The sequence below is a fragment of the Lissotriton helveticus genome, chromosome 10, assembly GCF_964261635.1.
Source record: "Lissotriton helveticus chromosome 10, aLisHel1.1, whole genome shotgun sequence".
NCBI lineage: Eukaryota > Metazoa > Chordata > Amphibia > Caudata > Salamandridae > Lissotriton > Lissotriton helveticus.
Window position 1 is genome coordinate 644,637,449 of NC_136071.1, and position 24,845 is coordinate 644,662,293.

The 24,845-nt window shown below is 42.2% G+C and overlaps 1 protein-coding gene across 1 annotated transcript in view; it reads right to left on the bottom strand.

Annotated features, from left to right (window-relative positions):
* XYLT1 (xylosyltransferase 1) overlaps window positions 1-24,845 on the bottom strand; it is a 700,441-nt gene that overhangs the window by 638,404 nt on the left and 37,192 nt on the right. The gene's annotated exons all lie outside the window — the stretch shown is intronic.

Here is a 24,845-nt window from a genome sequence, read left to right on the forward strand (position 1 = left end):
GTGTGTGTGTGTACACATGCATGTATATGTAATTACGGCGATCCTTGGGTTGGTTATAAGAAGGTGTTTCACTTACATGTGTACCTCTTTGGGGCAGTTTTTTAAACATACTTTACATACAGAGATGTGAACGCAGGGAAGGTGCTCATTTCAGCACCTGAGATCTTTTGTTTTCTATCAGTGGTCTTACAGCTCGTTCATTGCTTACCATTGGTTGTCTTCACTATCACTCTCATTTGCTTGCTTTTGAGTGGTCAGGAAGTAAAGGCTTTTTTTCCTCTTTGTGTGTTTTTGTCATTCTTCTGGAGCATGAACACATTGGTTGTGTGCTTCCACTGCTCATTTTTTAAGGTGCTACATCTTTGATTTTAAGCACTCTACAGAGGGTTTTTATTCTGCTGGGTTCCCTTGTGTACCTCCACCACCACCCGTGTCCCTCCCTTCCTCGTCTGTGTTTCTTGCCCCACTCACTTATCCGCCTTCCCTCCTTCCCATGGTTGCTTTCCCCGACCTACCCTCCTTCCATTGTTGTGTGTTATTGCTTGTGTCATAGCACTGTTTTCCCACCCCCTCAATTGATCTTGTTGCACCCCCAAATATAATTTCCCTCTCCCCACGCATCCTTTCCCTCCTTCCCTCAGTGCTGCACACATCAGCAATAAAAAAATCACTATGTCACAGCCAGCGGTGCCACACTTCTGTACAACATGACTAAAACATTTTTTAAAAAAAAGCGACCCTGTAGGTGAGGCCTATTTGGTTTTGCCAATGCTTGTTTAAGTCTGGTGTTAGCAAGACCTTTTGTTTCTCATAAGAATATATATACTATCCATAGCTGCACACAGGCGCTTTCAGTCTTCCACCTTCATCCATGTGTCTGTTGTACTGTCATTTACTTTTCGCTTCTGCTCGCTTCAGTATACATCATGGGACACATGGTCAACCCACTTGAGTCATTGGCTTACCTGACTGTGAGTGACAGCCATCTGCTCTTGCACAGTGTGCACATCCGCACAATAGCAGTCCCCGGTCAATTCCACGAACTACTAGAGCAAAGTGTGCTTTTACATAAAAAAAATATTCAGTCTTTTAGAGAATGCTTGTCGTACTTGGGCAAAAGTCCAGCATCTCCCCCAGCACTGCTAGCCAGCTGCTTGTGTGTCATATGTCTTAATAAAAAAGAACATTCACAAGCAAAATAAGCATTGCCAAAACCATTAGGTCAGGAACTAATACCAGACCTATTGGCTTTGTTAATGCTCGTTTATTTCAGCAGGTGCCGGTGACAACTTCGGGGAAAACAAATGTATGAAGTGAAATAAAATATATTGCTTCCTGTGTGTGACTATAAAAATGCGCTGTATGCAAGGTATAACGACTACACAGATTTATTCTACTGGAAGTGTAGACATCCAGTGATCTGGAGAGAAATAAAAAAAATCGGAAAGAAAATGATAGTTTTTTTCTTCCCCTTCAGCATATTCAGTGACTAATGTTTGTGATTATAATTACATAACCATTGCCCTCCAAATGAACTCCGTATTGAAGAAGATTAAATTAAAATGTATTGAAAATCTGTTTTGCCAATGAACATGTCCCTGCAATAGGAAGGTGTGTAATGCTGCAGGTCTCATCAGCAGCTAATGGAAATCCTGCACAGCACCAAAGAGGTGATCACAGAAATTATTCCACAGAACCACATTGTATCTGGGTGAAGCTGACACATAAATAATAATAAAATTAAATTATTCCAGATTTGTAAAGTGCAACTTATCACCCCTAAGGGTATCTAGGTGCTGGGTGCCTTCGGGGAGATCAAGTGAGCCATTGCCCAGAGTCACTTGATGCTGAGCTGCTGCCGGCATTGGGGATCAAACCAAGACCGGACTGGGAGCCAAAACTGGCCCAGGCAAAAACCTCGGCCGATTTTGTTACAGGGTCCGATTTTGCACCTTATGCTGCAAAAACGGCCCCGTAACAAAAAGGGCCCCCAGGGGCCCCAAATTGGCCCCCACCGTAGGGAACCACTGGGGAAACGCCCAGTGCCCGCTACGGCCAGGCCGGCCCTGGATCGAACCAGGAGCCCCGCGCTCCAGAGTCAGACGCTCTGGCCGCTCATCCACACAGGCAAGCCTCAAAACAAATTCACACTCTGCACAAAAAGCAGCAACTAGTAAAATAGCTCAGCACAGAGTGACAGCTTGGTCCTCAATGGCATGGTTAGGAGACAGATTTATGTAGAATTCACTGGTTGCATATTTAACTGGTCTCACTGCAGTGCACATCTGTGCAGCAGTAAAACACATGCCTCAAACAACATGACAAGGTGCAGTGATTTATGCTAAACAAAGCCATGAGCAAACTGGGGTTTGGAAGTGGCAATAAAAACAGAGTTAAGCAAGTGAGTAATCTTTACAATTCGTTTGGAGAGGAGACGTTTCCTACTGAATTATTATTGTGATATTGCTATCGAAAGGAGGGGTAGCATTTTGCTTTGCATGATGCACAGTAGGAAATAAGTGATCCTACTCCACACACCTGATTTTTCCCACAAGGAGTGTGCCTGGAAATTTGACCACAGAATGTCAAAGGGATATAATATTGAGAACAAAATATCGAAAAAAAATATTGACATGTAGGTGGGTCTAGGTTTTTTATACCTAACTCCACATATATGTCCTTACATGGTACATATGTCTTCAAGGTACATTGAAGGGAATTTATGAATAGTAAATCTGTACTTCCCTATATGCCTTTACCTTTCAATATTTTGACCCTCAATATTCTTGTTCCACGATATTCTGTGGGGGGGTCAATATTCAGTATTACAATAATTTCACAGGCTTCCTTATCACCTCCTGATTGTGATCCATACAGATTACAATAAAGTTTTGAATTTGTGAGCAAGGATTGTGGATGTGGACTTGGTTGTAGTAGGGTGGTTAGTTTGATTAGGAGCAGGTAAATGAATGGGTGTCATTGGTTGCTGGTGAGTAGAATCTTGCCTTAAATGTAAAACTGAAGAGGAAAAGCTGATTTTGTTGGAGGCGCTGAAGATAAGATTAATGGTTAATGGTGGACATAATTCAGACAAGTAACAAAAATCACGAATACATTTCCAAATGGTTGGGTATCACTTTCTTTAATAGCTCTGAATTGTAAGGTTTTGCTAGCTAATATAGAGGGTGCCTGGTGGGTTTTCTGTCTGCCGATGTGGTAAAAAATGTTATGACAATCAAGTTGACCGCAGAATATTTGTTACATTCAGACAATTCCATCACCACAATGGAGGATTCTCACTATCGTGGAAGGAACCACTTTGCGGAAAAACGTTTGAAGAAAAATCGACTTATGAGAGTGCCTGCCGCCTAAACTGGAAATGTGTGCCCCACAAAGTGGGGGATAAATTGCAAGTGCCCTCATGTCTTTTCTCCCTAAAATATTGGTGATTATGTACAGTATTTCAATAAAACCACACTTACATGTCTATGAACGTACACCACCATTTTCATGGTGGACTTTCTTGAAGTTAACTCTTCCAAACAATGTAACAGACCTTACACTCTTGGTAGGCCACCTCTTCTGCTTCTGAAACTGGCAGGCTTACCAATATCAGTGACGCCTGAGGTGGCTTCGGCAGTGACATTTCCCTTTCCCTAAATCAGACCTTTGTTAAGAGCATTGGATTGCATGACAAAGAGTGTGTAGATTTATTTGTACTGGGTAGAGTTCCTTCTAAGGATATTCGTTCTCATTACTTGCAATGTTGCAATTTTTGATACATTGGCACATAGATTTCTACACAGGTGACCAATCTAGCACTCTTTTCAAACATCCCTTTCTTGGATCTTAACAACCACAGCCCCCCACCAAAGGAAGTCGACTTCCCGCACCAGGGAAGTTAACGTTGTTGATGGATTGGTGGAGTTCTTATCCCCTGTACTGTAGGCGTCTTTGGTCAAAGTCTAAAGTATGTTACATATTAAGCACTGACTGTCCATAGCAGCTAGAAGTGCTTTACAAGCCACTCAAAAATATGCAATCTAAAAACCACAGAGTTTTGAGTTTGAATGATAAAGTTCCATATCAATAAACACATGAAGCATATGTTGACCCCAGAAAAAATGGCAACATACTTTAGATGAAAGCTTTTTTGGAGTGGTTCCAAGGACAGGCTGTGTGGAACTTCGAGCTGCTAAGAGCAATCACTCTGGGAGCCTACACAAAGAATGACCTTCTGCTGTGTTACACTGAGGCAAAGGACAGCCCACACTGTCCTCCCTTCCACACTCTGTTCACTCTGCATCCCAGTCTTTCTCCAGCCACACCCGCATTTTAGCTAAATATGGTTCCATATTGGTGGTTGTAATCAGTGAAAAATAAGCTTCAACTGACTTTTTCCTCCTTTCCGTTCTTTTCCCAGCTATTGGGCCTCGTACTTCACTCTTCACTTGGGTTTTAGTTAACCAGTTAATGCTGTGGGTGGTTTCGAACAGATCTACCATTCTGATCTCCTGCAGATCATCTCTTACGTGCGTCAGCCATTTGATACTTTGGGCTTTTGTCTATTTTAAGCAGTCAGCAATAACCATTTGGCTAAGGAGGGCTTCAGGCCTAGACCAAATAAAGAGCCACAGCATGGTTGGCGCTTACCTTATAAGGTTTCTTAAATATTGAAACCCCAGTTCCTCATGAGTTATCATGGTCGGGACACTTTTGGGGAGCGATAACATTACAACCTGAGCAAAAAGTTATTTTCACTGACCTGGAGTTGTGAGGAGTCACTGCAGCCCCATACACCTGCTTCATAAAAGGCAATTGATAAAGTTCTGCCTTGTAATGAATACATGTCCTGTGCACACGTTTTCAAATTACTTGGTCCTTCAGTCAGAACCCGATGAGTTAGACAAAGTTCAAGAAATGAGGTCGAGATCCAGCGACGTTAAATGTAAGTTTATAGTTTAATCTTGATCAGTGCATACGAAATACAATTAGCCGACACGTGTTTCGTCACACCGTGTGGGGATGTGACTCTTCAGGGCTGTTGGATTCACAAGGATAACGTAATGACACGCAGGTCCGGTGAGAATCAAAACCTAGCTGCGTGGCGAGCAGAGGCAGATTGCATCTTTCAGGTGAAGTACACCTTTGTTTGGCAATAGCCGCCTATGAGCGTAAACCTCAGGATGGTTGTGTCCACGGTAGCATTCAGATTGTAGATCGAGGCATGGTTGTGTGCAAATGGAGGTAGTGTCCAGATTCAGGAAGCGGATCCGCTAGGACTTGTATTCATTTGTTCGGTAGGGGACATGTTCCTTACCTATGCGGGGGCTGTTTACTGTCTGGGTTTGTTCCCCTGACCTGTTTGCACCGTGGTATCCTAGCAAGTACACATCCAACTTATTTTGTACCCGCTAGAGCGCCATTTCTTCCTGTCCCTTACCCAAACCCAATCTCTTTTCACGCCTTTGTAAATTTTTGATGACAGCGTCTAGAGGCATAGATCCTGTTTCTGCAGCAAACTTGAACAAAGAGGCAACATTCTGTTCGAATTGCATAGTTCTCACACTCAACAGGTGTTTCTACGAACTTGTATTGACGAAGGGGACCCCCAAATAAGTAAAGGTGGATGCACGCTGGAGTATGGTGCCACCAATGTGAAAGGGATTATCCTTGCTCAGGGGGCGACCGCACACCATAGCGAATGACTTTTCTTTGATAGTTAATAAACCCAGATCAAACATAAATTCAACTAAACCATCTAGTAACTTCTGCAGTCCCCATCCTTTTCTTGCCATGAAAATGCAGTCATCTGCATACATCAACACCAGCAGCTTCCTGGTCCCTACACTAGAGGAATCAGCTTCTATGGCCCACAGGTGACTGTCTAGGCCATGTATATAGAAGCTGAAGAGGAAGAGGGCCAACACGCACCCCTGCCTGTCGCCTCTTCTAAATTTTATAGATGACATACATTCCTCATTAGGGCCAAACCTGACGCTGCCTTCAACATCCTTGTGAAGTTGGGCAAGTAAATGGACAATCTTCGAATCAGCTCCCTTTTCCAGCAACATACTCCAGAGCCTTCCCCTAATGACATTATCAAAGGCTGCGCTGGAGTCCATAATCTCCAAATAAATGCATCCCACTTTTGCTAGCACATATTTACTGGTTAGTAAATGAAGTTTCAGACATTGATCTGTTGTCCCCAATACCTGTTTGAAGCCATACTGGGCTGCTGTCAAAATGCCCTTATCCATGGCCCCAGTTTTCCAGTTGATCTAACAGTACCCTGACCAACACCTTAGTGATTGATTATCTATGCCATGTATCTGCTATAGTGCACAGCGTGAGGTTAAAGAAAATGGTTCTAAAGTCCCCTCTAGAACGAAAAGCATCCACATGTACTAGCTCGTGTCATGAGTTCGAATCCAGCTAACTCGAACTGCCCTCTCCTTTACGAGCTCGGTACACAGGTTCCCGTTAAATTCGGTGATTATTTGTATGTCTTAGACACGATAGACGAGTGTTATGAAGCGCTACATGATAGTTTGAAGCGCTACATGATGGTTTGAAGCGCTGCATGATGGTTTGAAGCGCTACCTAAAAGTTATCCCCATTCCTAAATGATGTACTTGCAAATGTCTAGCCTCTTCCAACAAAGAAGTGGCTGTCACTGTTTATGCCTTACCACTCAGCAGCTTTTCCAGCCGCCACACATCCATCCCCGCTTGGCTCTCAAAGCGCATTATGCATATGCTTGCAAAAACACGACCCTTCCTTTCATCTGTTATTTCTGTAATATTTGGCAGACTCCATGCGAAGCCCTTCTAAAAAGAGGCCGTCTTCTTCCGGCTCCAGCCCGGGCGGGGGAGCGGCGCTTCACCCGCTCTCGCACCGGCAGTGTGTGGGAACCCTCCCGCCGCAGCCGGCCTCCTCTCTGTTGCGCCCGCTGATGGATGCCACGCTCGGCGGCCCCCTGACCCCGATAGCGCGGTATTAGGCGCTGCGGCTATAACTCACTGGCAGCGGGGTTTGCGGCCTCTCCTCATCCAACAATGGCTGGCAGTTGGGCTCATTCAGAGCCCATTAAGATTATTTTTTCAAGCCGAGCCCACGCGGGCGGAATACTAATAGGTACAGAGACACAATGAAGGCGTCTCTCAGCCGTCATTCCTCTCTGCCACTCGGCTCCGCGATGATACCGTTTTGACAGTTTTGTTTTTTTACAACCATTGTGGGAGAATCAATATTTATTATTGTTATTTCAAGATATGACTAAGGTGTAGTGCGTGGCGTTTAGACAAAGAGCCTCACAATTCCTCTCACAAAAAAAGCTTTCAGTGCGCGCCAAACCCCGGAACGGCGCAGTTCTTGAAAGGAGTCCTCGCATGACGAAGCTGTACACCTGCCAGACTTACTCGCGAGGCCCCACCCTATTGTCACACCCATTTACCTTGACCCTGAACTGATCTTGTCTGAGAGGAAACCAAAAGCATTCCTGGGCAGGGCCCTGGCTGCTGTGCCACTTATAAGCTGTTTTACAACATGATAAAAGCTTAATTGAACCAGTCACGCAAATTGTTTTAAAGGAAGGAATGTAGTCTAGGTTGTTTGGCCAGTCTGTCGTGTGTAGTAATATGTAAGAAAGGAAATGGGCTCGCTGGCTGCTGTCTGTATTTCAAAATACAACAATATTCGCGGTTCGGTGGGCCCCTCAGGCCTCTAAGCCCCGGTGCCACTGCTCCTGCTGCATTGAAGCTATGCATCTGGTTGCCTCTTACATGTGGAGTATATTTCTCACTTTTATGGGATTCATAAAAAAATCCAACAGAGCGCTAATGGGGATGCATTAAAGTTGCACTTTACCCAGAGTACTCCTGCATCATAACTACCCACGCACATTGTCCACTGTGTATGAGTAAATATGGCAGAAGTGTGCGTTTGCACATCCAACATTTTTTTCTTCTTTTTTGTTCACATTAAAAATTACAAGTGTGTAGGATTAACTTCACCTAACCCGCATAACATTATGGGGGTGTTTGCTTCATTCTTCCACACATTTTTGCCAAACTTCAGCAGGTGTCAGTAGATGTGTCGATGGATGAGTGAAAGAAGGAATGGATGAGCGAAAGGGATCATGGATGGATGAAAGGATGGAGCTGGGTGGGGTATGACCCCCCCCCCCCCCCAACTTTAGCAGCTACAGGGGAGAGGGAGGGGTGGAAAGCGAAATGGACCCCTTTGTCTTCAACTTGGCAGAAATGTAATGTAAGGAACATTTCTATAGCGCTTCTTTCACTCCAAGGAGTATCTTGGCGCTCAATCCAACCTAGATGAAAAAGGTTGGTGGATTGTTGTATTTTCCCACATGAGCATGTGATTTACGTTTATTGCAATCTCTACATTGTAGATCTGTGAATCAAGGTTTCCATTTTCCAAACTCGCATCTAACTTTCTGTGCACTCAACACGTGAAAAAATATATTCTGAAATCAGACCCTAAGCCTTACCATGCCTGCCTTTGTGTGGTAAATCATGTTATTTTGCTTCAGGTAACCGATTTAACATTGAAATAATATTTCCAGATTTTAGGAAATGGTGACTTACATGACAGTTTTTTCTATACATTTTTCCTGTTGAACTCTCACTATATATATATATATATATATATATATATATATATATATATATATATATATATATATATATATATATATCGAAGCTCCGCACTACAGAAATAGTTATTATTTAAGCCTGACAGCCTCGCAGCATTGTTAGATATTATCATGTGGAGGCTGTGTGGCTTTCAGGTTTCCACTTGTAACATAACTGGAATTCTTGTCTCCAGGCAACAAATGGAATAAACCACTTTCGCAGAGACGTTTACTAGATGCCACAAACCATGGAAAACGATCTGTTGTACGATCTATTAGCTTCCTTCAACATTCATGTTTTCTATGGAAAATCTTGAACTTAGGGTTGATGCCACGATAGCCCTGCGGGTTAAGGCACGAGCTGCAAAAGGTCGTGCACTGCTAAAGTGGTATCTGTTTACCCTCAGAAGGGATGAGCCACCCCATCATCTAGAAAAGGTTATAAAAAATGCGCTATGGATTATGGTAATAAACCTCAATGTTAGATGTAAATGATCAGTTTATTGGGCATTAAATGTAAAACAATATACAGGCAAGAACTGAATAGTAAATAAAAAAAGGGACGAAAACCCCACTAAGTAGAAAACAAATATTCATACTTCAGAAAATACCTTGTGTACTGAATTATCTGTGCCTTCTTAATGTCGTGCTAATTGGTATGCTTATATTGCCAGTGTTGGCTTCCTAGACTCTAGTCACATTTCCAGTATTTTCATACTGAAACACTGGCCTTTATTTGTATCTGTTATTTAGGTTCTAGGGTAGCCCAGGTTATGCTATTCTCAACTAATATTGCAATGGAGTGTACCTTTTATAACTCCAGTCTGTATTTTACATCTATTAACTATGCATAGAGATACAGTCATGTGACTGTTTTTAAAATGTGCAAAAGGGCATGCTTTTCTGATTAGCCCCTTTTCCCAATCATTGTCGCCTAAGGAGTGTTATTATAAAATACATTTTACTATTACTTACATTAACTAAGATTAGGGAGTTTTATTACACCAGTTTTAAAAAGAATTCTATGACTTCAGGCGCATAGATGGTGCCATAATATCTTCATTTGATTTAAAAATGTTAAAGCTAGTTTTGCTATAAATGTCAGAAGGGTTTGTGAACTTTTCAAAGTGTTTGCCTGCAGGTGGAAAGTCTATCAAGGAAGTAGTTGTGAAATAATTTTCGTGTGAAAGCTTTTTTGTGAGAGGATTTTACAACTGAAAGTAGGTTTTTGCTCAGATTCTTTTTCTGTAACAACTAATTTTACTCTCGTGCTTGCTTTCAACTTTACAGCATTTGCAAAGTTATGTGAACTTGAGAAGTTAAAAAAGATTGGATGACAATTGCAGAGGGATTTCAACTTTGAAGGCCCTTAGTTCTTGTCACATTAGTCATGCATTCATTTGGATTGCAGATTTTCCAACACTAGTCATTCTTCTACCTGTGGCTGTAATTCCTGTGAAGCTCTAGAATTTGTGATTACACTATCCCCATCCTATACCTTTAAAGGGATTCTTCTATATCGACCCCCTGGCTCCAGGAACGAATTTATTATGGATTTTAGGACTACGCTGGAAGCATCCGCCCTTGACAACTCCATCACCATTCTGGGTGATTTTAATTTTCATTTTGATATCCCAGACAACCCCGACTCCACCTTGCTCCTAGCCGATATGTCCACCTTTGGCCTTATCCCCCTGGTACATGCTCCCACACATGATGGCGGTCATACACTAGATGGCATCTTTACTAATGCCCTAGGTCTTCAAGTTACCCAAATTCTCCCCCTTACCTGGTCGGACCATCACTGTATCCTAGCCACCTTGACAGTACAGGACACACTGCTCAACAAAACCAGCACGATATCTCCTCAACCCTATCTGGCATGGGATGATATTGATGCAACTAGGTTACATACTCTGCTGGATGCCACCTCTCCCGTCCTGTCTGCCGACCCAAACACTGCTACCCTTCAATTTTACCAATGGGTTAGCTCTGCAGCCACAGCACTGGTTCAAACTAAAAAACGTTCTCGCAATCGGCAAACTCCCTCGGCCCCATGGTACTCTGAGGCACTTCGCACCCAGAAGCAACTATGCAGGCATAAAGAGAGACTATGGAGGAAAAACTATACTGATGAAACCAAATTTAGTTACAAGGAGTCAGTCGCCATTTATAAAACCATGATCTCTGAGGCAAAGAAAAAATACTATTGCGATAGGATAGAATCAGCTAAAAATTCTAATAAAACCCTTTATGAGACAACTAAACAATTAGCTGGTCTGTCCGTTGATCTTGCCCCTCCTCCCTCCCAGATGCTTTGTGACGCACTGTCCAACTTTTTCTTTAGCAAAGTTAACGACATCTACGGGGTTTTTTCCAACAGTTCCCCCACCCCCCCGGTAGCCACTACCTCCCACCAGAGTCATACTTTCTCCCAGTTTCACGAGGTTACCTGTTTACAGGCACAGAACACAGTGTCATCTATTAAATCAGGATCAGCTCTAGACCCTTGTCCCCTGAAGGTGCTACGACCAATTATGGAAACAGTCATCCCTGCAATAACTGATATCTGTAATTCCATGTTTCGTTCCGGCATCTTCCCAGAGATACTGAAAAAGACCTTAATAAAACCTCTTCTTAAGAAGCCCACCCTCGATAAGGACGAGCTGAAAAACTACCGTCCTATCGCTAATCTCCCATTGATGGCCAAAATAGCTGAGAAAATAATGAACCTCCAACTTTCTTCCTTTATCGAGGAACATAAACTCCTGGACGAATCCCAGTTTGGGTTCCGCCAATTCCACGGCACGGAGACCGCTCTGATCAAAGCGGCGGATGATATAAGAACCATTCGGGATGCCGGAGGCACAGCTGTCCTCATTCTATTGGACCTATCGGCTGCCTTTGACACGGTCGACCACACCACCTTGGTCGACCGTGTCGAGAGCATTGGGATCCAAGGCAAGGCTAGGAGTCTCCTTGCCTCCTTCCTGGCAAATAGATCCCAGGTCGTCACCATCGGACCTTTTGAATCCTCCCCCTTGTCTCTGCCATGTGGAGTTCCCCAAGGCTCATCCCTCAGTCCGACACTCTTTAACATTTATGTGTCGGACCTTGCCAAAATCATCAGGGCACATGGGATGAGCCTGACCTCCTATGCAGATGACACTCAATTGGTCCTTGCAGTTAAGAACGACGGCCTCAAAATAGCGAACACCTTTAACCAAGGTATGTTGGCTATCGGAAGCTGGATGGCTCAAAATTGCCTGAAATTGAACTCTGATAAGTCAGAGGTGGTAATTTTTGGCAACCTCTCCCCCCAATGGTCCCCCCTTTGGTGGCCATCATCTATGGGCCAACCCCCGGACCCAGCAAAAAAAGTGAGGAATTTGGGAGTCCTTTTCGACGACCAGTTAAATTTTATGCCTCACGCCAACCAAATTTCTTCCTCAGCTTTCCACAAACTGCGACTTATAAAAAAAATCCTGCCTTTCCTGCCGGAAAGTGCCGGCAAAACACTGGTTAGTTCCCTTGTATTGTCGACCTTAGATTATTGCAATGCACTGTTTCTAGGTGCCCAGGAGAGAGTGCTTTGGAAAATGCAGGCCATTCAGAATTCTGCTGCCAGGCTTTTAGGGCGCATCCCCAAACATCACTCGGCCGCATCCACTATAAGACAGTTGCACTGGCTGCCAGTAAGAAGGAGAGTCATGTTTAAATCCCTTTGCCTGGTTTACAAGGCTTTGAATAATGTGGGACCGGCGTTTTTCGTCCAAAACCTCATTCCTTACCGTCCCTCAAGAATGCTACGTTCATCTTTCCAGCATGACTTAGTGGTACCCCGAACCAAACTCGTGTCCTGGGGGGACAGAAGATTTATGGTAGCTGCACCCAAATTGTGGAATACTTTACCAGAGTCGATCAGAACCAGCCCCTCCCTCTGGATCTTCCGCAAACAATTAAAAACATGGCTCTTTAACCAATAATCTCCTGTCTGATGAGGCTTAACACATTGCAGTATCACTAGCGCCGAGATGCCCAAGGGCCTTCGTTCGCGCTCTATAAATGTTTTTATAAATAAATATATAAATAAATAATTCCTCTACGCTTTTGACCAAGGAGGTTCATCATTTTCCATTGTTTATGGTGTTTTTTACACCCAGCTACATTTTTTACATTTCACAGCCTACGGTTTTCTCCTGTGTTGCCATCAGCCCTTGTAGCACAGGTTTCCCTCCATGGCTTCTAATGGTTCACTCTAATAGTAAATGGAAACAACATACCAATTATTAGCCACCACAGCGCCAAGCAGGGGCGGGGGGTGTATCTTTCCGCTCAGCAACTTGCTTGGTGAAAATCTTTGTTCCTGGAGTGCTAAGGCAGAGGAGGAACCAAAGGGAGAAGAATGTGCAGATTAAGAAAAAGGTGTAGTCAGAGCCATCCTTTGCTGAGATAGCGCCCCGGGCATGGGAGGAGAAAAAATAGGCGCTCTTGCTGATAGTGAATTAAATGAAACAGCAGGGGGTCCCTTTTATGTTCACAGGTCAGTACCTGGATGAGCAGGGACTGGCCCCTGAACACAAATACCCCCGCACCTCCCCCAGCTCACCCATATAATCGATAGCTTAGCTGCCTCAGGCAGATGATGGTTTTGTTGATGTGTGCCAGCAGGGGTCAGAGGGTGAAGGGAAGGCAAGGAAGGGAGCTAAAGGGGGCGGTACAAACATCGCCCGCCATGTTATAATGAAGGACTAAAACCACTCTAAACTGGCAAATCAGACTGAAACGATCAGGCTGGGACAAGGACAAGGCTGGAGCAAGATGAGAAGGTCACTGCTGTTGGCATAACCTTAATGCACACAGTTCCGTGCGCCCCTCAGAAAATTGGCACCCGAGGCTGGGGCCCAGGGTGCCCATGCTAAAGGCCGGCCCTGGGTGTAGATCACGTACAAAGCACACATAACTGAGAAACAATATGGAGGGTCTCTACATATAGAGTCAAAAGTAAATGAGGAAATAACGAGAGTAAAAAAGAGACAGGGATTTACCACAAGAGGTACAAAGAGAACAAAACAGACAATGGGGTCAGGAAGGAAGTATGATGGGAAGAGCACAAGAGCCAAACGAGAAGTGATGGACAGAGATGTGTGAAACAGAATAAACAGCCTGGTTCAGTGATCATAGAGCAAGGAGTGATTGGCGCCAACTTTTTAGGAATTTGAATATTCTAAGAAATCAAATTCTACATCAAATGTCCTACACGCTGTTGCTTAGTTGTCTGACAGGAAGAGATTGTAACCATGAGGTTACTAAATGTTCTATGAAGATGGAGAAAAGGTGCCATATAGTGTGGAAATATATTTATTTTGCTTGTAATATTCATATGAGATTCCATTCATGAAAAAGAAAAAATAATATGAAAGCAAACTTGGATCGGATAATGTTTAGTGTAAATGGAAGTGTGTAGAGTTGTTTATATGTTATGTTCCGGACTGGGAAGTAACAGAGAGCTTGGAATGAACATTTAGATGACTGACAGCGTGGCACTACTAATTAGACCTTTGTATATGGTTATGCCACAAATCGACAGCTGAAAACTGGGAACTATGTTTTGCAAATAGCTTTCCCACAGAGATGTCCAAGCAAAAGCCAAGGATATTCTGAAATCAAAAGCTAATCGGGATATAAAATTAGGGCATAATTGGGTGGGTGGGACTTCCTAATAATGGGAGCTACACATTTAAACACATTCAGCAGCCTTGCAACACTGTCCGGTTTATTCTCTATGAACCACTCACTTTGGTTAATGAGCTTTATAAAAGTACTTTCGAATAGACCATTCCACAATTGCTATCACAAAGTGTAGCCATCAGATACACACTGGATCAACTCAGTCAGTCAAAAAGTACTTTATTCGGTTAATTAAAACCATAAAAGCATTCTATACACAGAATTTCAAATTGATAAACCGCTTGTTAGCAGCAAAAATGTTACACTAATTATAAACATAGAATAATCAAAAACAAACAGTTTAAAATACGACATTAAAAACCCCGATTTGTTAAAATTAATTAATGTAAACTCAGTTCCACGTGCCTGTGCATGATGCATGTGGAGGTACATGTATTTGACACTTGTGGTATTTGTAAGCAACACAGTACCAGGGGTGTCGTCCCCCCCCCCCCCACCACTTCAGCAGCTACAGCGGGGTGGAGTTCTTGATGGGTCTTATCTGTCTGCAACTTGGCAGACAAAGACTCATAAATAACGTAAAAGATATGGGTGAGTGAAAGTATGAATGGATGCATGATTGAAAAGGTGGATGTGTGAGTGAAAGGGCGGATGTGTGAGGGAAATGGGGGATAGATGTAAGTATGAATCAGTGAAAGAATGGATGAATTAGTGAAAGGGGAATGGATGGATGAATGAAAGTTGGATGAATAACTGAAAGAATGAATGGATGAATGAACAGGAGGGAGGGTGGATGGATGAATGAAAGGAAGAATGGACGGATGAGTGAAAGGGTGGATGATGATGAGTAAGGCTGGATGAATGAGTGAAAGGGTGGATGGATGGTTGATGAGTGGAAGGGTGGATGTGAGGATGGATGAGTAAAAGAATGAATGTTTGAGTGAAAGGGATCATGGGTGGATGAAAGGATGGCTTGATGTGTGAGTGAAATGATGAATGGGTGAGTAGAAGGATGGAGCTGGGTGGGTCATGAACCCCCAACTGTAGCAACTAAAGTGGGGGGGGGTGTGGAATGCTTAATGGACATCTTTGTCTTTAACTTGGCATAAAATATGTGAATGAGTAAGAAAAAGGACGGATGGGTGGATTTTTGAGTGGAAGGGTGGATGGATGGGTGAGTGAAAGGATATATAGATAGATAGATGAATGAATGAAATGGTGGATTTAAAGATGGATGAGTGAACAAATGGATGGATGAGTGAAAGGAATGGTGGGTGGGTGGATGAATGGATGGGTAGATGGGTGAGTGAAAGAATAGAAGGAGGAATGAAAGGGAGGGTGGATGAGTGGAAAGGGTGGACGCATGATGAGAAAAAGGATGAATGATGAGTAACTGAAAAGATGAAGGGCTGAGTGAAAGGGAAGGCAGATGATGGAAGGAAGGATTGAAGGATGAATGAGTGAGTGAGTGAAAGGATGGATGAGTGAAAGGGAGGATGGATGAATGGATGGGATGAGTAATAGGGAGGATGGACAGATCAATGAGTGAAAGGATGGAGGAGTGAAAGAGTAACTTGATGGATGAGCAAAAGGATGGATGGATGAGTGAAAGGATGTGTGGGTGGGCAAAAGGGAGGGCGGGAGGATAGATGGATTAAAGGGTGGATGCATGGATGAGTGACAGAATAGATGGATGAATGGGTGGATGGATAGGTGAGTGAAAGAATGGATGCATGAGTAAAAGGGAGGGAGAAGGGATGGATGGATAGATGAGTGAAAGCATGGATCGATGGATGAGTGGAAGGGTAAGTGGATGAATGGATAAGTGGATGGGTGGATGAGTGGAAGGATGAGTGAAAGGGTGGTTGGCTGATGGATGGATGAATGGATGGAGTGAAAGGGTGGATAGATGGATGGAGTGAAAGGATGGATGGATGAATTACTGAAAGGATGGATGGAATGATGAGTGAAAGGGTGGATGGAGAGATGAGTGAGTAAAAAAGTGGATAGAAGGATTGATAGATGATGGATATGTTTGGAGAGGGATGGATAGGTTTAGATATGGATGGGCGGACGGACAGAATGGTGAAAGAGTGAATGACAGATGGAAGAATTAAGGGATGACAAAATGTAAAGGTTAAATAGTGGATATGAGCAGGTGGATGGAAGAATGAAGGGATGATGCTTGGAATTAAGAGACAAGGGAGCTCTTCTCTGGAGGGTTGTAATGACTTGCTTCATTTGCTTTGTGCCATAAGAGCTTTGATTTGAAGTGGGAGGTATTTTAATTTTCCTACTACTCCCTTGCACAAAACATACATAAATATAAAGGCCTTTTGTTTTTTTATTGAGTGATTCCAGCATCATCCTTAAAAGAATATTGGTGATGACATCAAAATGTACCCCTACTTCGATCAAGGTAAATATGCCCACTTAAAGGCAGGCTATCAACATCTATTTTGACCAAGCCACTAAAATCAGTGACTTAAAAACTTGGTGTTAATATATAGATTAAGAAAAATGTTCTATTGTGCATGTCCTATATAGTGTTACACATAAGTCGTAAATCAAAATGCTTGTGGAATGACCACAGATGATTAAACCCTTATTAACCATTGGTTTGACATGCAAATATGGTATGAGCGTCTTGCTTAAAATGCATTAATAACCGCCAGGCTCAATCTATGGTTAAAGTGATGAGTTCCCCAGAAGAGCAGCTGTACCACACATAGCACCTTGTCTCATATGGGACACAAAATACGATAATGGGATGTTGTAACATGACAAGTAAGCTAATCACATTAATTAGACAGTGCCCTGAAAGCCAAAGGAGACATCTAGTTAATGTACCTTAGTTACTGAGCTTGGCTTCCTAATAAAGCAAATTCCCTCTAGACATTTCCTAGATGAATCATGATTAGTGACTTCGAAATTAAAGTGGCTTGCATGGTATTGTGTACTCAAAATGAAGACCGAAGGATCATAATCATTGAAAAGGCCCAGTGGTGGCTAAAAGTCAAAATGGCGTTATGAGGTTTTAAAATTGTGTTACTGATAAATTATTGAACTCTGAATAGGCTTGACTAAATGTGTCATAAAATTAATACGCTGTTAAAACTCAAAGTCATTAATGAGCTGGGCCATAAGGTGTAAAGTTCTTTCACATGAGAATACCATATAGCAATGTCCGTCATCCAAAAATGTTGGTTAATTTCTTGTCATGAGTGAGTGCTCAGGTGGCTCCTTCATTATGGCAGAGGAACAGAGCCCCGCCTGCTGGGAGCACAGCAAGCACACACATTAATAATACGATAATAAATACCATTTTATTATGTGTCACAAGCTTGCGCTGCGCCAGCGCAAGGGCAGGGCTGATTGGTGCAATTGCACTATTACTTTAGCCCCTACCAGTGCACATGTCAGATTGGTCGGCTGTCTAGAGCTGGCCAATCTGACATGCGCACTTTAGAGCCCGAAATCCCAGGGCTGAGAAACAACTGAGGAACTGTAGCCACAGGCCCTCACCCTCAAAATGAGTGCTGGGTTAGCCTGATCCAACTAATTGGTTGGTTTCAGACTGTATAAGGGAGGAAGTCCTACCCTTTCTTCCCTAGTCACTGAGGAGAGTGCCAGGAGAAGACCTAGACAGCAACCAGACCCTCCAGTAAATGTAGGATGTATATGGTAAGTGTTCTGAGCATTGCGCCTCACCATATTTAAATGGGCTGGCCGCTACTTCTCTACCATCACCCTCCCTTTTCATCTCCCCCTCTCTATCGCTTGCTCGCTCAGTTTTTTTTTCTCTCTCTCTCTCTCTCTCTCTCTCTCTCTCTCTCTCTCTCTCTCTCTTTGTCACTTTTTCTTTGTCCTCTCTGCATGACCTTATGCTCCCCTGTGCCTGTTGCCATAAACCTCGGGGAACTGAAGAGAATGGCACATGCAGTGACCATAGAGTTTCAAAAACCGGCCTCCAATAACTCCAGCCAACTCCCATCCCTGAAGGAATGCCTGGTGAGATAAATGGGCCCTTTGACCCTCTCTAGAGAAGGAACCATGGGTGACAATATAATAATAAATGTAAATATATCTTTCTACTATTTTTTCCAATTGACAATATCAAAACCTAAAACAGTACCATGTGTGTATTTAATCTTAAGAAACAGTGCAAGTGTCAAGGAATGCCTTGGGAAGAGTGCTCATATTATTATACTTGTATGGCATTTAATAAGACTCCAAGGAGGTTTCTAATTGGTTTTCATTTCACACTTGGAAACCACACGAGTGAAATATATAATGAATTCGTTCTCACGCAACTTCCGGGAAGAACCCCCCAGTACAAATTCCTTCTACTGCCAAATTCATTACCTTTTTGTATAGGCTCAAAATAATTGTGGACAATTGATGATACTTACAAAGCAGGAGGAAAAAAAATGTTTGCCAACATTTGGATTTTAAGTTTTTAGATGTGAAGAAATCAGTAGGATCGCTCTTTGAATGGGACAAACAAAAGATGAATAGTTGAAGATTCTGACTAAATTCATATACAAGTCCATACTATGTAAAAAGAAACAGCGGTTATTTATGTACTGCTTTGAGTGCAGCATACAATATATTTGCTAAACATATCTTTTCAGCGTGTCACAGTATATATAGTTTGGGGGCGGCTATACTCATTACTCAAGGTCTTTGTAGGCAGAGAGACAAATGGAAGTATTCCATGATAAAGGTAGAACACCATTCCTGGTCACGGTTGGAAATGTATATGCATGATGCTGTGACTGAATATGGCAGCATATGGGGGGTGGGGTGTGCCCTGATTTCCATGGGATGTTTCTGGCCCAAGCTCACTGCCTGCAAATTAGCCATCACCCTTTCATTAATCCACATGTGTGCTATACAGGTCTATTTCAAAGCATTTTTTCACCATGGATAAATGTAAAAATATTGCACACTGTCCAATTTGCCTCTAGACATGCAAGCATTCAGCTTTGCCACTCTCCAGACTCTGATGTGTAGTTCTGGAGGTAGGATCGATTAACTGTATATGAGGTTGTTTTATGCTGTCAATGTATATCTAGTATAAGCATTTTAATCTGATCTGAACTGTTGCATCCAGGAATGATGCTGCTGTGACCACAGGAGATAATTCGCCTTGCAGCATGCCTTAGAAATGTAATAAATATACTTAGAGCTTTATTTCTAGAAGAAGGAGTGTCAGGCCCAATGTTTTTTTTCTCAGAAGCCCACCACAGGTGCTGCAGAATGCTGGGGCCACCTACCACCAAGGCTGTGAAAGTCTTAACTGCACCTCCTGCCTCATTCATCCGTGACACACACTCCCTACCTCTTTACCTCACTCTTGCCGGCCCTTTCATCCTTGCGTTTTCCTTTGTGACTTTTTTTTCTTGCTTTCTCTTCCTTGTCCCATCCTCCTTTTTACCTTTCTCGTTCTTGTCCTTGGTCAGCCTCTAATGATGAAACAGAAGTCCTGGTACCCAAAAATGGGTGCCACGGGCATCACTTGCATCCACCAGCTCAAATTAAGTGATGGATATACCTATATAATGTGAAGCAGCATTATATTCCACAGATCCATAGGAGTCAGACTTTTGTCTCACTGCACATTCTCTAACCTTCTGGTCAAAGTTTTGTCATTCTAAAAAAATAAATGAGGCACAGAGAGTTCACAGAATTTGTTTAAGTGGTGGAAGCTGGGATCTCCGCCCAAAATTCATGTTTCCATATGGAGCCTCTCTCCTCACATCTTCGTTTACCATACACATATATACAATGATTTCTGTATCCCTTCCTTTGCAGAACCAAATTAATGCTCTATGTTGGATATCAGTATGAAATTACCATATACATTAGAATGACTATAACTAAAATGTCTGTGAGGAGACTTTTTCTATACTTAAAAAATATTCTATTTGTCGTTTTTGTACACGGAGTAATCCAAGTAAAACATTTCAGTAACTGACAACAAAGATAATTGCAGAAAATAAGAAACACATGAGAAATCAACTGACTAGCTAGTGACAAGCAGCTGAGGAACAAGAGTTCACGTCAACAGTATGAGTAATAACAAAATTGCAGTGGCTGACCATATCAAATTGAAACTGAACTTGAACTACAAAGAGAGCTCTCTCTGTTGACAGTACTTGCTCTGACTGGAAGATGAATCGATTTACAGAGGAAACTAAACTGGGGCAAGTTTTAGCCGGAATTCATGTTTGCTAGAAACTCCTTACCCACACCTCACTTCAACAGTCAATGCAGTTCCCTCCTCCCCCCTCAAGAAAGGACGCAGCAGGTAATTGCACATTTGACCGATGCATTTGGGAATTAGAAGCTAAATCTGGATTGAGTATTTTTCACTGAACACCAACTACATTCGCAGCTCGAGGGTTATAATCAGGGCCACTAGAAGTATGTGGATGAAGAGGGTCAAATTATGCAGCAGGTTTGACGAAATTCTGCGGCAAGAAAAGGCAAATTATAAGGCTTGATGGGAGACATTTTGTGATAGTATTACTTCATTATTTTGTCATTTTTTTCACATCGTGAGATTGTCTGGAAAAGGACTTCACCACATTAGTACAAATGTAACACATTACTACTGCAATAAGCACCTACAAGATAACCCGTCAACTTTGAAAATAGCCTTCCAGTGCGCCAGAACAAGTGCCGCTATATTTTAAACAACATTTGATCTGTTAATGCTGGAAACATATTTTTTATTCAAATCTGCTGATTATGCAGAAGATGATGGATTATGTGGTAAATACGTCAAATCCTTAACTATGCGAAAAACGCTGAGGCTATAGAATTGCATAATTTACGTAGCACTGGTAATTATTTATTCAACTCTGCTGCATGATTTGTCCTCCGATGACTCATAATTTCAGTGGCCCAGACAAAGAAACTCGTACAAAACATATACGCTATGATGCACAGAATTGAGGAGTTTGCCCTACCCATAGAGGTGGTTGTTATGGCAAAGAAATATCGTTTGTTGGTGATGTTGCAATCTCATTTGAGTGCAATCAGCAGTAAGTCCCATAACAAACAAACAGTTTGTATTGTTCTGTGGTAGTCTTGGGGTCAGAAAAAGTGTAAATTAAGTGCTGTGGCAATTCAGAAGTGGTATGAGGAAACGAAACAGGTTCTGTTGTCTTACTGGGTAGTTCAAACGAATAAGGAAACATGCAGCTTCATGCATACACTACAACTTTGAAAACAATGTAGCCTGTCACGTGCTTCCTAACTGCACGTTCGCCTTTTTCCATTAAAAAACCACATGCTTTCGATATACATTTCAGCTTAAGAATACCCTGCCTCTGTCACTTCTCAGCTTTATATCTTTGCTTTATGTGTCCTATAATCAGAATTTTAAGTCCTCCCAAGGTTGGGATTTTGTAAGGTAAACATTGCACAGCAGACATGGGAAAATATATCAACAAGCAGATGAGATATGCTTAATTTAAAAAACTAAAGAATTGCTTTTAAGCCATTCGTGATACTGAATGTATTAAAGGTATGAGCTAGGAAGTACCGCTGAAGAGGTACTTGCAAAGCCAATAGGTAAGGCTTCCATTTTGAGTCCTGACAAAACATTAAAACTCCCTAAAGCAGTGAAACAACAAATACAATCAAGACTGTTTTCAGTTTAAAATTTGTCTAAGAGTTCAGGAATTTAATGTGTGATAAATCCATGTTAAATGAAGAAGTCAAATATGCCCTCGTGCGTTGTAATGCAAGCAATCTATAGAAGGATAGACCAAATAATTAATAGAATGAGTCCAGAGAAAAATACACCTCTGGGGGTAGGGCGCAGGTCAACTCTGTATATTTTAAAGCATTGGTAACAATATACATTGCAGACACCTGTGTTGTCAAGCCACACCTACCAAATGTCCATATTAATGTCAATACAAATGTGAAACAAAAAGAGTATTTCGTGGCTACTTTCTCTTTTTCAAAAATTGCCTTTCTTGTTTGTTGTGAATATTATGACATATATTTGGTATTGACGCACTGGTGTTTCATGAGGAAGATATGTGTTTCTATTTTTCCCATTAGATGATGTGATGACATTGATATGCCATGACTTCAGACCAGTTGTTGTTACATTGTATGCGAGGCCCCATTTCTTGCAAATGCTTCTAAATAATATTTGCAACAGCTAATTAGTTAAAAATCCGACCCAAGCAAAATATCCATTACGCTGGCATATTCTAGCATAAAATTGGTAATTTTGCATTAGGGTTACCTGAAATTTCCGAAATTATGCCATTACGCCATGTTTTGTAATCATGAGCAAATCATAGCAAAAATTTAGCGCAAACACATGGGGCCACAAAAACGGACATAACACCAGTGCTTGATGTTTATGGTGCTTGAGTTTTTTTGCACAATTTCTTCAGCATGAAATGTTTCCTAACAATGCATTTTGATCTAAAATATAGCACTAAATGCTGTTTTCCGTTTTGCTTACTTATCTGTAATTTCTTGGAATAATGCAAAAGCAGATCACAGGAATTTCGCACGCCCCTATTAAACTCCTTTTCATGCACTTCAAAGCAGTAAAGTATACTACCTCACTAATAAATGTAAAACACACAGACACCTTCTATGACTTTAATGACAATTAAGGCCACTGAGCTCCTTGCTGTGAGCAAATAGAGCACCATTTGTGGAAGTCATTTCAATGTGTCACCTTTATTGATATATATTCTTGAATTTAGTGACCCACACATAGTCATAAAACAGAGTTCTTAGAAATTATATTATGATTATTGTATGATTTGATTTGATCACTTTGAATCCACAGCGTTGTTGTTGGCCTAAAATAATAATTTTGTTTCTGTAAAGTGTACTGTCTTCATAACCAGACCATTACATTTACAAATGTAATATTCGTCTTTTTGTTGCCAAGCTAAATTCAGTTATTTATTTTTCTGCTATGGGGTCATAGGTAAAACCAGTGATTAATTTGACCCGGTGGTTTCCAGTGCTCAGCACTGACACTTAATTGCCAGCATGCCATTTAATTGCTGGAAGCTGCACTTATGACAGCTACCACATGGTGGTGCTGTTTGTATAATTTAAACATGAGCAGAAAAACAGCCGTTTGTTAATTCAATATACATTAAAACAACTAATACCTGCCACCCAAGCCATTCTTAAAGGTTGTCAGCATTGAACAGTCTGGATTGTCACACTTGTAGCCGTGTGATGGTTAGTATTTGCTTAAGCACAGTGGCAATGTGTGTTGCAAATTATGGTGGCCTCCTGACGAGGACCTGGCACTTTTTTGTTTACAGATTAAGCACTGGGTAAAACACTTGGGACAGTGGAAAAATGCAGCTATATAATTGTCCATTAATAAAAAGCTAGGAGGCATAGTGCACCCAAAGTCTGAAGCTAAAACTTTTTTGGGTGCAGGTCCTAACTCACACTTAGAATGTAGCCTGGAGGAGAGACATGTCACAAGAGCAGGCTTGTCCTTTCAGTCTGAGGCCATCTCTGCATGCATACTGGGCAACATGCATGTACCCAGCGCTGTGCTATTACTTGGCTCCTATGAACCACGTGGGGATGGTGATGCGGTCCTGCAACTTTCATCAGGTGCCAGCCCCTGAACTTATGTAGGGCCGGACTGGGAATCCAAAGCAGTCTTAGCAATTGTCTCGGACCAGCCATGGGGATGCACTTCACCAGCTGCTTTTGTTATTGGGGGCTGATATTGCAGCAGCGCTGCAAAACTGGAGCCCAGTAACAAAACCAGCCCCCATCGCTGCAAAACCAGCCCTCATAGCTGCAAAACCAGCCCTCACCTTTCCAGCCTCTCGGGGAAACACCTGATGCCTGCTATGTCCGGTCTGGCCCGAACTTATGTGAGGGTTTGTGAAGGTCAGTACACCCAAATATTTCCACCAATATGTTAAACGTAAATTCTGTATTCCACTGCTCATGCTTTTCATTAGCAGAGAAGTGCTGGGTCTGAAATGCAGGTTGAGGACACTTTGCGGCTTCTTACATTGCACATATCTTTATGGCCTCCCTGTTCTAGATCAAGGCTGAAGGGGATTGGTGGTAAGCCAGGCACAGGTTTCAATGCATCCCTCTGTACAAGAGGGATGGCCTATGACAAAACCTGCCATGCATCCACTCACCCAAACAAGCACAGATTTTTCACCATGTGCAGTTATTTTCCAACAAAGTAGAATGCACACACACACACTTGTGAAACTATGCTTTTTGAATCCTAACTTGCAAAATCACTTTCATTTTCTGGACTTTGCTAGCACACATCAGAAACCAGAATTGGCAATGCCAATAGGTCTGGCTTTAAAGGAATGGTGATTACTAATGTGAAGCATTACAAGTAAATAGCATGGGAATAGATCTGTATTTGTGTGGAAGCAAACTACTGTAAAATAATATTGGTGTAAGTTAAAAGGACAGGTGACAGTTGCTCTGTCAAGCCAGACCT